Genomic DNA, 11,872 nt, shown 5'->3' with positions numbered 1-11,872 from the left:
TTGATTCCATGCTGCTCTGGAAAACACTGCACTGGTTCACTAATTGCTAGCGTTGCAGTGATGCAACAACTCCAAGGGTCCAAGTTATAAAATAATCTTAGCATTTCAGAGCTGTTCTCTAATCTTGAAGTGCGTTCGTGTATATGGTAGATCAATCGTTAAACTCGATAGACTAGTGATGCAATGGCGCACTTTAACTTCGCCTGGCTTGAGATGTCAAGTTCGCCTCTTCTCTTGCGAGGCTGCACCTCGGTTTCCACGGCGTGTTGTCAGATTTTGTATTGGTTACATTCCTTTGTTGTCTGGGTTGTCTTGATTAGTGAACATTAAGCTTGAATGTTCACTGATAAAGAAATCAGGGCGAGAGGTTTGAGAGCTTGTGCGTTTACCAAAACTCAAATGGAGTTGCTGTTTTGAAACTCAGCTTGTCAAGGAGAGTGTGTTCCGTTGCATGAACAAGGCTAATCATATCTGTATGTAGGCCTTGGCCTTGCATTTGGAAAGAGAGATAAATTCCTCTTTAACTTTCATTGCTGGACAGGCCTGTTCAGAGGACCAGAGTCCACCAGGCACGGTCAATAGAGCTTAAGTAGGGCAAATGTGATGATAAAACACCTGTACAGTACTGTACGTAAACAGAACAGAAGACAATATGTTTAAAGGGTCAAATTATGATGAAACACTAGCAACCTCTACCCTAAAAACAACAGTAATGATTCTGAATCACGGCATACTTGGTAGAAGCCTGCAACCTTTGCAGTAACATAAAACCATAAAGATGTAATGAATAATAAAATACTAGGGTCAATAGCATGATGGTCATTCTTTAACCGATAATTTATTGGAAAAATATTAAAAATGAAATTTATACATGTTGTATCTTTGATATGATTGTATAAATGTGACCCTGGACCACAAAACCAGTCATAAGTAGCATGGGTATATTTATAGCAATAGCCCAAAATACATTGTATGAGTTACAACTTACAGATTTTTCTTGCCAAAAATCCTTAGGATATTATGTAAACATCGGGTCCATTAAGATATTTTGTAAATTTCCGTAAATATATCAAAACGTAATTTTTGATTAACAATATGCTTTGCTAAGAACTTAATTTTGATGACTTCTCCATTTTTTTCCACCTTCAGTTTCCAGATTTTAAATAGTTGTATCTTGGCCAAAGTTTTTCCTTCATCCTAACAAACCATACATTAATGAAAAGCTAATTTATTCAGCTTTCAGACGTGTTTCAATTTAAATTTTTCTTGAAAAAATATTTGAACAATACTATGTTTCATTGCTTATTAATCTGAGGAAACAAATCTGACAGATCACATTTTCTTTACTGTGTACTTATGTTATTGGCCCACTTGTACAGATGAATACATCAAAATCATGATATATTACACATTTTTAAAGAGATGTTTTTAATAACTCATTTAACTTTATTACACTTTATTTTAACGGTCCCTTATTAATATTCTGTTGACAATAAGTAACTTTGCAACTACAGGACAACTAGCTTCCATTAGAATATAAGTAAACTGTCTGATTATTATCTGCTAACTCTTTATTGTGATGATCTACCAGCAGATCTACTACATGTCAACTTATTACCACTCTACTAATACTCTACTAACACTCTAATGAAAGTTAGGTGACATGTAGGTGCTAAATGACTTACTGTCACAAGAATGTTCATAAGGGACCTTCAGAATAAAGTAAAAACCAATTTAAAAAATATTTCATTTTAGAATTTTTGTAAAATAGTCACGATTAAATGGTTTACATTTAATAATAATTTTAGCAATGAATAAATCAGTTTTATGAACATGTGTAATGGAATTAATGCTGCTTACATAATTCTTTTGATTAATGATTCATTTTTCTGTAAGAAGCGTGTCAAATGCCCTCATTTTAGTTTTCTGTGAACCATAGGGACTAATACAGTTTGCGCTTGAATATTGTAGTTCAGCATTCCTCTTAATACTTTCTCCTCTGTGTCGTTCTGACCATGCGCTGCGCTATAGGTCTTGCTGTGTTTCATGGTAAGGTATCCTGACAGAATGCTAAATAATTCAGTTAAGTCTAAATCAGATCACTCTGTTCATTGCACATCATAAGCTCACATACCAAAACTATCATTTTAAAAAGCGCTGGTGATTCATCACACCTCCCATTCTGAAGTATTTTCTCTCCGAGTTCCCTGTTTTTTCATGCTTGGACGTTAAATGAATATGTTCTGGACATTTTGTAAATGAATAATCTCTTCATAATAGATGCATGTCTTATTCATACAACCAACGATTCTCCTCACATCCTGTGAGATCAGGAACCTGTAAAGTCCAGCCCTACCTTTAAACAAAGAGTCTGTTCTAGAACTCCTGCAGTCGGCTTGAGAAGTATGTACTCTGAGGTTAACAGCACATGATGTAAATATAGCTAGTGCCTTGTCACTGAGGTATTGCCTTTCTGGCTGTTGCAACTATCCAGTTTAGAACAGCATCCAGGATGTGGCTCAGATCCACAGATATTCACTCGTCTGAAAATGAGAGAGTTTTTATGTCTATCCTGTGATTGTTTGAATATTTATGGCGATGTGAAACAAACATGAGATTTATATTTCGCTGAGCAACGCATAATTGTCACGTTCGGCCTTTCTGCCTTAGTGCGGCTCTATCATAAACCATTATTTTTGTTTAGCCAGCGTTCATCATGACTGTCACTGTCAGTCATGTGCGGTTATGTGACATGATGGCCAGTGCTGAGTCATGCTGCGTCTATCATGAGTGTGTAGGTGTGGTCCTTTCAGAAAATGGGCAAAAACTGAAATTTGTCCTCAGCCGTGTCACTTCGAACAACGTTCACAGTCCTGCTCACAAGGAGGGGAACAGCTGCTGGGATTCAAGAGTGCGTATTTTACCCTTACCTACTTTTGCATGGTGAGCGCTGGCTCTTTAAATTGCTGTTAAGTGTCATCTCGCACGCACTTGCCTGTGCTGAGTCATTGGGTTCAGGCTGGTTTTGTAACCTCCGCCCAGCAGGACTTCTCATTGGCTTGAGTCTTCACACAGCCGCTTGTGTGGTTGGCTGCCAGGACCACTAATCAGTTCTCTTTTGCAAAAGGCAGCTCTTAAAGTTACAGTGGCTTTACTCTGATTCTACTTGGTGCTGTTTCACGGTATAAACAGGGAGGGGCCTGTCAAAAATTGGGGTGTCCAGATAAGTTATGAAATTAAACATTGCATTATATTTTCTCTAGGATGTGTTACAAAGAAAAAGCCTGACACGGGCAAATAATTGTAAAAGGTTTAAGAAAATGAGAACATACATTGAATATTAAATGGCGGTTGATTGAAGTATTATAGATGAATAAATGCAAATTTGATGTGTTGGTGGAACTGTTTGATCATGAGGTCTGTGAGAAGCGTCCTAAAAGCCAATCACGCCAATGGGAAGTGCTACAGCAAACATGTGATGAAAATTCACCTGCATACTTTCACATACTGACTACTAGAATGCACAACGTCACCAAAACAGTCATGCCAGCAGGTTGAGAATTTTATGAAAGAAGAGAGTACAAAAAATGTGATTTGAAACATATCTTATGTATGTGTGTGTGTGTATATATATATATATATATATATATATATATATATATATATATATATATATATATATATATATACATACATACAAGGGTAGCATATCATATGGGTACTATTACAACAGAACAGGGATGATCGATGCACAAATACCATAGACATAAGAAATTTTCACAGGAAAAGTAATGTCACTTTTCTAGTATTAAATTGCATTTTATACATTGATATTATATATTAAGAAAAGATGCCTCACTGAGAGAAACAGGATCCTCTTCAAGAAGAGATCATTTACATAATATGTTCTCATCATGGACGTGTATCGCTGTACTCATGCAGGAAGGCACTTGCCTGGGAGTGGGCCGATAGATTCCTGGAATCCATTTAAGAGCTGGATTAATGTGTCCTAGGAGAGACCGGTTTCTGTGCACCAGGTATATTAATGCAACATTAACCATAAACCTAACATAACATGTTCCTAAATTGTGTTTATGTTGTCACATGGGAACAAACATGACATTTAATAACTAAATTGAAGAGGTTTGTTTTTAAGTCCCTTAACACTGTGATGTGTCTAATAGATAGGAACATGCCCAGACAGTGGGCCGGAGCTCGCATTAGTGTATTTGACCTAATCAGGATCAAGCAGAGAAAGTGCCCTCCAGGACTTACACCAGATATACTTAATGTCTGCAGTCTCTTAAGTAACAGGATGTAGGATGTCTCAGAGATAGCACTTGTGGAGATAAAGCAAATTTGTATGACATTTACATTTGGAATATTGTGACTGAGTTGGAATGACCTCTCTCCCAAAGCTGCTAACACTTTGTTTATATAAATAATCAATAGATTTTCAGGAAATGTTAACCATGTGGGAACAGGACAGGAATCTGCTTTGTCAAAGTGTTTATGTCACTACCTCCTACTCAATATGTAACCAAACTGTCTCCAATCAGATCTGAACACATTAACTTCACCAAGTCCTTGAGTCTTTCCTACTTTTACTACTACTTTAACTCTATTATATATATATAAGACCCACTCTTGAAGCCCTCAGTTATGAGGTATATAAAATACATTAAAATGCATGCACTTATTAGTATTTTTTGTCCTGACTGTCGAGTACAAGAATTGTGAATGGAATGGCATTTAAATTTCTGAGTTGCTGCACATAAGGAAACAACATTCTTTTGGTTACGCACAAGCAAACATGCAAGTTTATTATTTACTAAGGATACAGTGAAGTTACTGATGATGCTTTTGGGTAATAATACTAATTATCCTCCTCCTGAATTCCATACTACAAAATGTTGCTTATTTTTCCTCCATTTGGCCTATTTTTGTAGCCAAAAACAAAGGACGGCGAGGTCTAACATTCTGATTGTAGAATAAAAGCCTGTATTTTTCTATGGTTTTCTCTCAGTCAGTGGCAGGAATTTGCATTTTTGTTCAAAAATCCCTCTAGATTCAGCAAGCCACCAATTAAGGTTTCCGTCCACAAAATGAGCAATAGCATAAATGGCAGTCAGCTTTAAATTTCACCAGAAACCTCAGGAATCATTTTTATAGAAAATGAAATGCAACATTTTTCCTTACTGAGTTTTTTACCTGACTACTGTAATCGGTCCTGTGTAACTCGAATTCATTCTGATTCATTCTATTTATCAATACCAGTGTGGGAACTGGCATTGATCCACGTTAAATAATTCCACAAATACCCTTAAGGTGAATTACAGAAATAAAGGGGACATTCACTAGTCATGTGACCACAACATGGCAGCCACCAGAAGCAGACCCTCCTTGTAAGCTAAAACAGCTTTTACAAAGCTACACCAAAGGCTTCATATTGTGTGAATGTAAATCTCTTTAAATACATTTTTATTCATTGCTTTATGTAAAGCCCTTTTTTTAAATGAGGAAAATAACCGAGTGTGGCTTTAACAAGACAGAAAATAATGTGGCCACGAATACGAACCTTCTAAAACGCATTTGCTCACAGCTTGAGTTATGCCTCGACAACAAGAGTGAAACAACGTCTGTGGAAATTTTAAAGACATTACGCAGGAGTCTAAATTGTATCAAAGTGAAGTAAGATTTAATAGCAGTCTGAAAACAGTTATCCAGTCCTTCTTACAGAGGTGCTCAGTCATTTGCTCTTTAGAAGAGCCGTGAAAAGCCAGTCGGAGAGAGGTCGCGTCATTGGACAGTGTGCTTTACACCCGTCTGACTCGGAGCATGGCATTGGTGCGCAGGCCTGACATTCAAGATCGGTCATAAGTGGGCGTTCCTTTTGTTCTTTGACGTTAGTGTTTGATTGGTCAGCTGTTGCTCTTGGCGTCACTGCGCTGCCAGCTGATCGGGAGGAGAGAAGCCGGTATGAGGGGAGTTGAAGCGGAGACTCAGGACGCAGCGATATGTGGGCTAGATTGTGAAATTTAGGACGTAAGACTAATGGTGTCGTGTTGAAGTTGAGCGATTATATTGTTAATGATTTCTGTAACACTCTGTTGAGTTGTCTTGAGCAGGTTAGGATTAGGTATTTCAGCTAGACGCGCTTTAGCTCTTTGATGTCAGGAGTGATTTGAGGTTAAGGTGTGGCTTTCCGCAAAAGGACGAATTACTTAAATTGTAGATTGAGTTTATATTAAATTCTTCTATATTTAGAGTAAGGCAATACATCAAAGACGTCCAAGAGAGACTGGAAATAGGATCGGGACAAGACCCAGGTCATAATCGAACTTGAGTTCCCAATGAGCCACCCGCTTTTAAACGTCGTATGTGCGCTGCCTTGTGCGCCAGAACTGCGAGCGAATAGAATCTTAAGGGTTTTAGCGGTTTTCGCGAGGATTCGATACGCGCGCGAGCTATTTAAATCCAGGAAGCGTTCGGTTACACAACGGAGTCTAATCGTTCGATGACCGTTGCAACATTCGTTCTAACTTTTCGGAAGTGTGTGAACCCACTTCAGAACGAATGGAATCTGTTACATTCCTTCGGAAGAGATCGCGAGAGCGCTCGGTTCAGAGTTGAGCCGCACAGGGCGTGAGCCGTCCGCTAGTAGACCGTCTGTAGACAGTCTGTAGGCACTGTGAGGGATAAAACATTGCGAAAATAAAGGATGTTACGCCGATTTTATGTGGTATCTGGGAGTCGAACCGCTTACCACTGTGACATACGAATCGATCGACGAGAGAAATCGAGAATTCTACCAGTGAAGTAACGTAAGTAGGTGTTGGACATTCCTCATTCAGAAGTTTTCGCTCAAAGGTGTTTGTCGAAAAACTCAATATCGCACCGATATCGATTTGTTAAGACCAGTAAATTTAAATATGTCAGACTGAAGTGTTGAGAATTAACACGGACAACTGATATAACAGTGGGCGTTACACTGCTTTTAGTTACAGTATATTAAACTCATATCGCCTTACGTATTCTCCTTCTTGATTTTTTTTCTAGTTTGCTTACTTGGTTTTTCTTTTCGTTGCATTATATTTATTTCCAACTTTAGTAAGACGACAAGGAATGGGCCTTTAATTGATAACCAACCTAAAAAATAATACATGGCCATCATTTACCCACCTTCAATGATGTTTTAGACCTGCATGGTTCGTACAGAAAGCGATATCGCACAGCCGTAGTCCCCATTCACTTTTATCGAATATAAAAAAAGATCCAATCAAAGTGAATGGTGACCGGCCCTCCTGTTACGCCTCACATTTCTCTTCCATTGACAGTAGATAGAAAGTTATAAAACTTTATAAACATTAGTAAAGGGCAACTTTTTCATTTTTTGAGTAAACTGTCACTTTAAGATAACGCGCAAACGGAGTTTTGTAGTCTAGGTCTGTTTAAAAGACGAATAACAGGAGCAACAGGAGATTGTGCTATACGACAGATAGCGAAGATAAAAAAAAATATATATTAGCTTGGGTATTTGGATAGTAGTATATGAAACATGGATTTGGCCATGACATAACGCGTATACATCGTCTCTGTGAGGCGAGAGCATGGCAAATTCCTCAAGACCCCACCCTGTACGGTGCGATACTATACGAGTTTTGCCTTTTCTTTTCCTTTAGCTTGCTTGTTTTCTTTTTCGTATGTGGTGTGTTTGCTTTATCTCACTTTTCTCTTTTCACACACAGCCTAACATCTGGAGTGAAGACATCAGTTTCGTACCAATACCAACAGTGTTTCATTAAATGGATTTCTTCTTGCGCCTGAATGTCGTCTGACTGCTAAAGGTAAGTTATGAAATATGACTGTTGGAGGTGACTTTTACCGGTGGTGAGGGCGATGTGTCAGAACGGATATCAAATATCATTCATAATGAAATTGTAGAATCTTAAAATTATGATATTTGAACAAATTTGATTAAAAAAAACAGTTTAGAGGTTGTTAAACGTGTTGTAATTGTGGCCATTAAACATCAAATGATACAGCAAATAAGGTATTTTCCAAATCAGTTCCTTAATATCACCAGATGTCTTTTGCTCTTTAATTTGTGTATGGGATTAAGCAATTAAGTGTTGACAAACATCCTTAACTCATGTTTATGCAACCGTTTTAATGGATTTCCTTGCTCCAGTAATTGTTTCAAGTAAGAAACATTTTAAGCCATGACGTGCCATATCGTTACCTATCAGCCTTCCCAGAATTAAGCTAATGGCTGAGGTTATGACATGTTAAAACCAGATTTTCCTTTATTAGTCACTTTAATCTTCAGTACATAATTACCCGAATTAGCTTTTTTTTTATGTTATCTTAAGAACATCTTTTTTCTTGATTTTATGTTTCTCATGAACAGAGAGCTGATTAAGTAGTTTGTCACATGACGGAATATCATGTGCATATTTGTGTCAGGTTTTTAATAAATTAGATGAAATGCACTTTTAACTGCATTCCAGATACATATTTTCTGTGTTTAGAATTTACTTAAGAATTAATTATTCAGAATGAATGTTTTTATTCAAATTCCAGACGTTTAAGTGGCCATATGCTCCGTCTACGCACCTTAGTTAGAGTAGATGCCATATTTAATATTTCCTGAATGAAAACAAGGCTACACGGAGGTCTGTTTAATGTGTTGTTCTGTAACTCTATCTTGATCATTCAGCTGATGCAACATTGTTTGTCTCTTGACAAACTCTGGAAAATGTGTTATGAACTTGACGTACGACCTTAAAACAGTACGGCCTATAAATTTTCCTCTTGCTGCCTTGTTTTGCATTTGTGAAAAATTAAATGGCGTCTACGCTGAATGAAGTCAATATGTCCAAATAAATTAAGGGCTGTAAAATGACGTACATGTCATTTGTATACACTTAAATAAGCAAGTTCGGATTGAAGTAGCTCATTAAAGAAGCAGAACAGTGCAGTTCATGGAAAAAGGAACATCTGTTCTCCTGCGCAGGGTAATCACTATCCGTCGAAAGGTTGGACATCTCAGATCTGTGTGTATAGGTCTAATTTTCTTGCAGTCTTTTCAAAGCAATGAATTCAGCAACTCTTGTTTCCTGATTTAAGTGCAGCTAAAGGCGGGTGTGCGGGAGTTTTTGTTTTTTTTCTTGCAGGGAAATGTTTGTTTTGTGAACCCATTGTCTGGTCTTGCACTTGTGTTCGCTGCTAAATGAGTTTATTCTTCATTCAAGCGTGGCTGGAAAGATACTGAAATATAGCAGAGGAGTTTGAAACTCCCTGGACAGTCCGTGAACTGAATGGAGAAATCACTAAGGAGGATGTTTGATTGCTATTCAAGGTATCTGCAGTTCAAATGCTTCCTCTGTTTAGTTTTTGACATTTGTTCGCTTTACTGTGAGGCCTTTGTAAACCGATGAAGTTTTCTGAGTTCATATTCTTGCTTCCTTTTTAACGTTGGGCCCTCGTGGAGCTGCAGGAATAGATCTGTGTGGACGAAACAAACCATAGCACGGAACTCCGACAATTGCATTCGTGGACATACAGTACGAGGAGAAATGTCATATCATGAAGAATTTTGGAACCACACCCTTAGCCTTACGCATTTTTCACTGTTCTGCAGGCCTCTTTGACATTTCGATTTTTTTACATTTTTTTTAGACTCTCATTTGTGGAGGTTTGAGAGTTTTTAAGTGTTTTTTCTGGAGTCTTGGCATACATTCCACCATTGCCTCCGTAATTGGTGCGGTATCGTGCCGCACAGACTGTGAGTGGGTTTTTTTTTGCAGATGAAGCTCGGCTGTGACAGTGATTTGCCTGTTTGGCAGGTGGCTGTAGTTGTCTTGAGTGTGGGAGGGGAGGATTTCAGAAGAAGGTCTGCTGTTGTCTCAAGGACAGCGGAGCTTCCCGTCTGTGCAGCCCCGCAGTCCTGTGGGACCAAATGCTGGACACTCAGGCGGTTTGTGCCATTAGGTTTCAGGAAGTCAGCCTGCAGAGCTTCTGTCCACGTTTTCATCCCCAGTAGCGTTACACAGTTCAAATACTTTTTCGCTGCGATGATTCGGCACTGTCAGAGACTTGTAGACTTCTAGAATGAGTTTGCTTCTGCTGTCTACCCTGAGGGACCTGTATAATCTCCCTTTGATTAAATGGGCTGCAGGCTTTGTGCTCTACACAGCCATGTAAGTGACCCAGTTTGGGGTTTTGTGCTATTGTTCTTCATTGAATTTCTGTCCTCGACATACAAGGCGGCGCACACATACGATGCCTCGAACTCTAAATAACGAGCTCATTCATCCTATACAGGGGAAATCGGGTTTGTTTAAAACCTGTTGATTTCACTTGTGGGCTATTTCTCTGTCTCTTTCTCTCTTTTAAGGCAGCCAAGCTAGTTCACCTCGGCTGTACAGAGTGTGAGCTGGCCCAGCTCTGTGGGAGGGTGGAGTCATTCCAGAACGCCGTATCTCAGACAGCATGGAGGGCCTCTGCAGACAGAATGGAATTTATACCATATGTACCAGGCATCCCAAGAATGCATGGCACAGAGACTTGACCAACGGAAAGAACTGCAAAAAGCGCAATGGAAAGGGTGAGAGACAGAGAGAGGGCGGGAGGGCAAGCTGCAGGAATGAACCTGTTGAGTATAATTCCATCAGTGTTTCCTAAGGAAATAATTAGTCCTTTATCATTAGACGGGCTTTAGGTTTTTTCACATATATATATATATATATATATATATATATATATATATATATATATATATATATATATATATATATATATATATATTTTTGCTATTTACTTTTTTTTTACATATAAAACATATTATCTATGTAATATACAGCTCTAAGATTTGAAAGAAATTACTATCTAATAAAGCAAGGATCCATTAAATTGACCAAATGTGACCGTAAAGACATAATTTTACAAAATAAATGTTCAAAAATATTTATTAGCTGTAAGTAATGTTTCTTGAGCTACATATCAGCATATTAGTTTGATTTCTGAATGACCACTAAAGGCTGTATTTGACTGCTGAAAATTGCGTTATAAATGACATTTCAAAATGTATTACTGAAATGGAAATATTTCAGTATCATTGTTTTTTTTTTACTGTATGTTTGTTAAAATGTGTGCAGCCTTGGTGAGCATAAGAGTTTTTTCATAAACATCTCAATAACCCTAAACAAAGAAATGGTAGTGTTTTTATGTCTATATAGAGTCTTGGCAAATCAGTTGCACTCAGTCAGTAAGTCATTTTGGCTGAGTCATTCGCTGTGTTGCATCCTATTGTATATTTTTCGTTGTTTTACATGAATTTGAACTGAGACATTCTCATTCAGTCTGATTTACCCATGGCACAGCATTAAAAGCATGATTGAGTCAAATCAAAGCTTTTGCTTCCTTTGCTGTGCTGGGAGAGGCAGCTGCCGCTCTGATCAATGCTAACATTGCGAGCTATGATTCAGAGTTCGGCGAGTGGGGTGGGGGAGAACAGGCAATGCTTTGTCATTACAACAACCAACATTATAAAAGAAGCTTCATTTGAGTTACTGCTTATTCATGGTTTACCAGCTGCCATCAGCTTCCTTTTGCGAGTGCTGCTAATACAGAATGTTCCTGTGTAGAATGTAGTCCAGTGTAACCGCATCGGAGAGGAGCAGGGAGGAGGCCTGGACTCGCTAAAGCTATGTACTCATGCGCACACGCTTACAAGCAGCAGGGTTGTAGCTATCCTTAAGCAATGATATGCCACATCTCATTCGTTTTTTTTCCCTTTTTTAACTGAACCTGATTCATCAAGTTCACGGAACAGGGTTTAAATGGGTATTTGGCTTTGCCACAAGCTGTG

At 38.3% G+C, this 11,872-nt stretch overlaps 1 protein-coding gene across 4 annotated transcripts in view; it reads left to right on the top strand.

Moving 5' to 3' along the window:
* The first annotated feature begins 5,915 nt into the window (after positions 1-5,915).
* Positions 5,916-11,872, top strand: part of aipl1 (aryl hydrocarbon receptor interacting protein-like 1) — a 28,943-nt gene continuing 22,986 nt past the window's right edge. For 2 of the 4 annotated variants that reach the window (XM_043221988.1, XM_043221985.1), the window contains exons 1-3: positions 5,939-6,824; positions 7,749-7,847; positions 10,400-10,609. The gene's annotated coding sequence lies outside the window, so the exon portion shown is untranslated. Of the gene's footprint in view, positions 6,825-7,748; positions 7,848-9,254; positions 9,362-9,493; positions 10,203-10,399; positions 10,610-11,872 lie in introns of all 4 variants that reach the window. The other 2 variants (XM_043221987.1, XM_043221989.1) reach the window with 2 other exon arrangements.

Source organism: Puntigrus tetrazona, chromosome 21, assembly GCF_018831695.1.
Source record: "Puntigrus tetrazona isolate hp1 chromosome 21, ASM1883169v1, whole genome shotgun sequence".
Taxonomy (NCBI): domain Eukaryota; kingdom Metazoa; phylum Chordata; class Actinopteri; order Cypriniformes; family Cyprinidae; genus Puntigrus; species Puntigrus tetrazona.
This window is presented reverse-complemented; position numbering and strand designations above follow the sequence as displayed.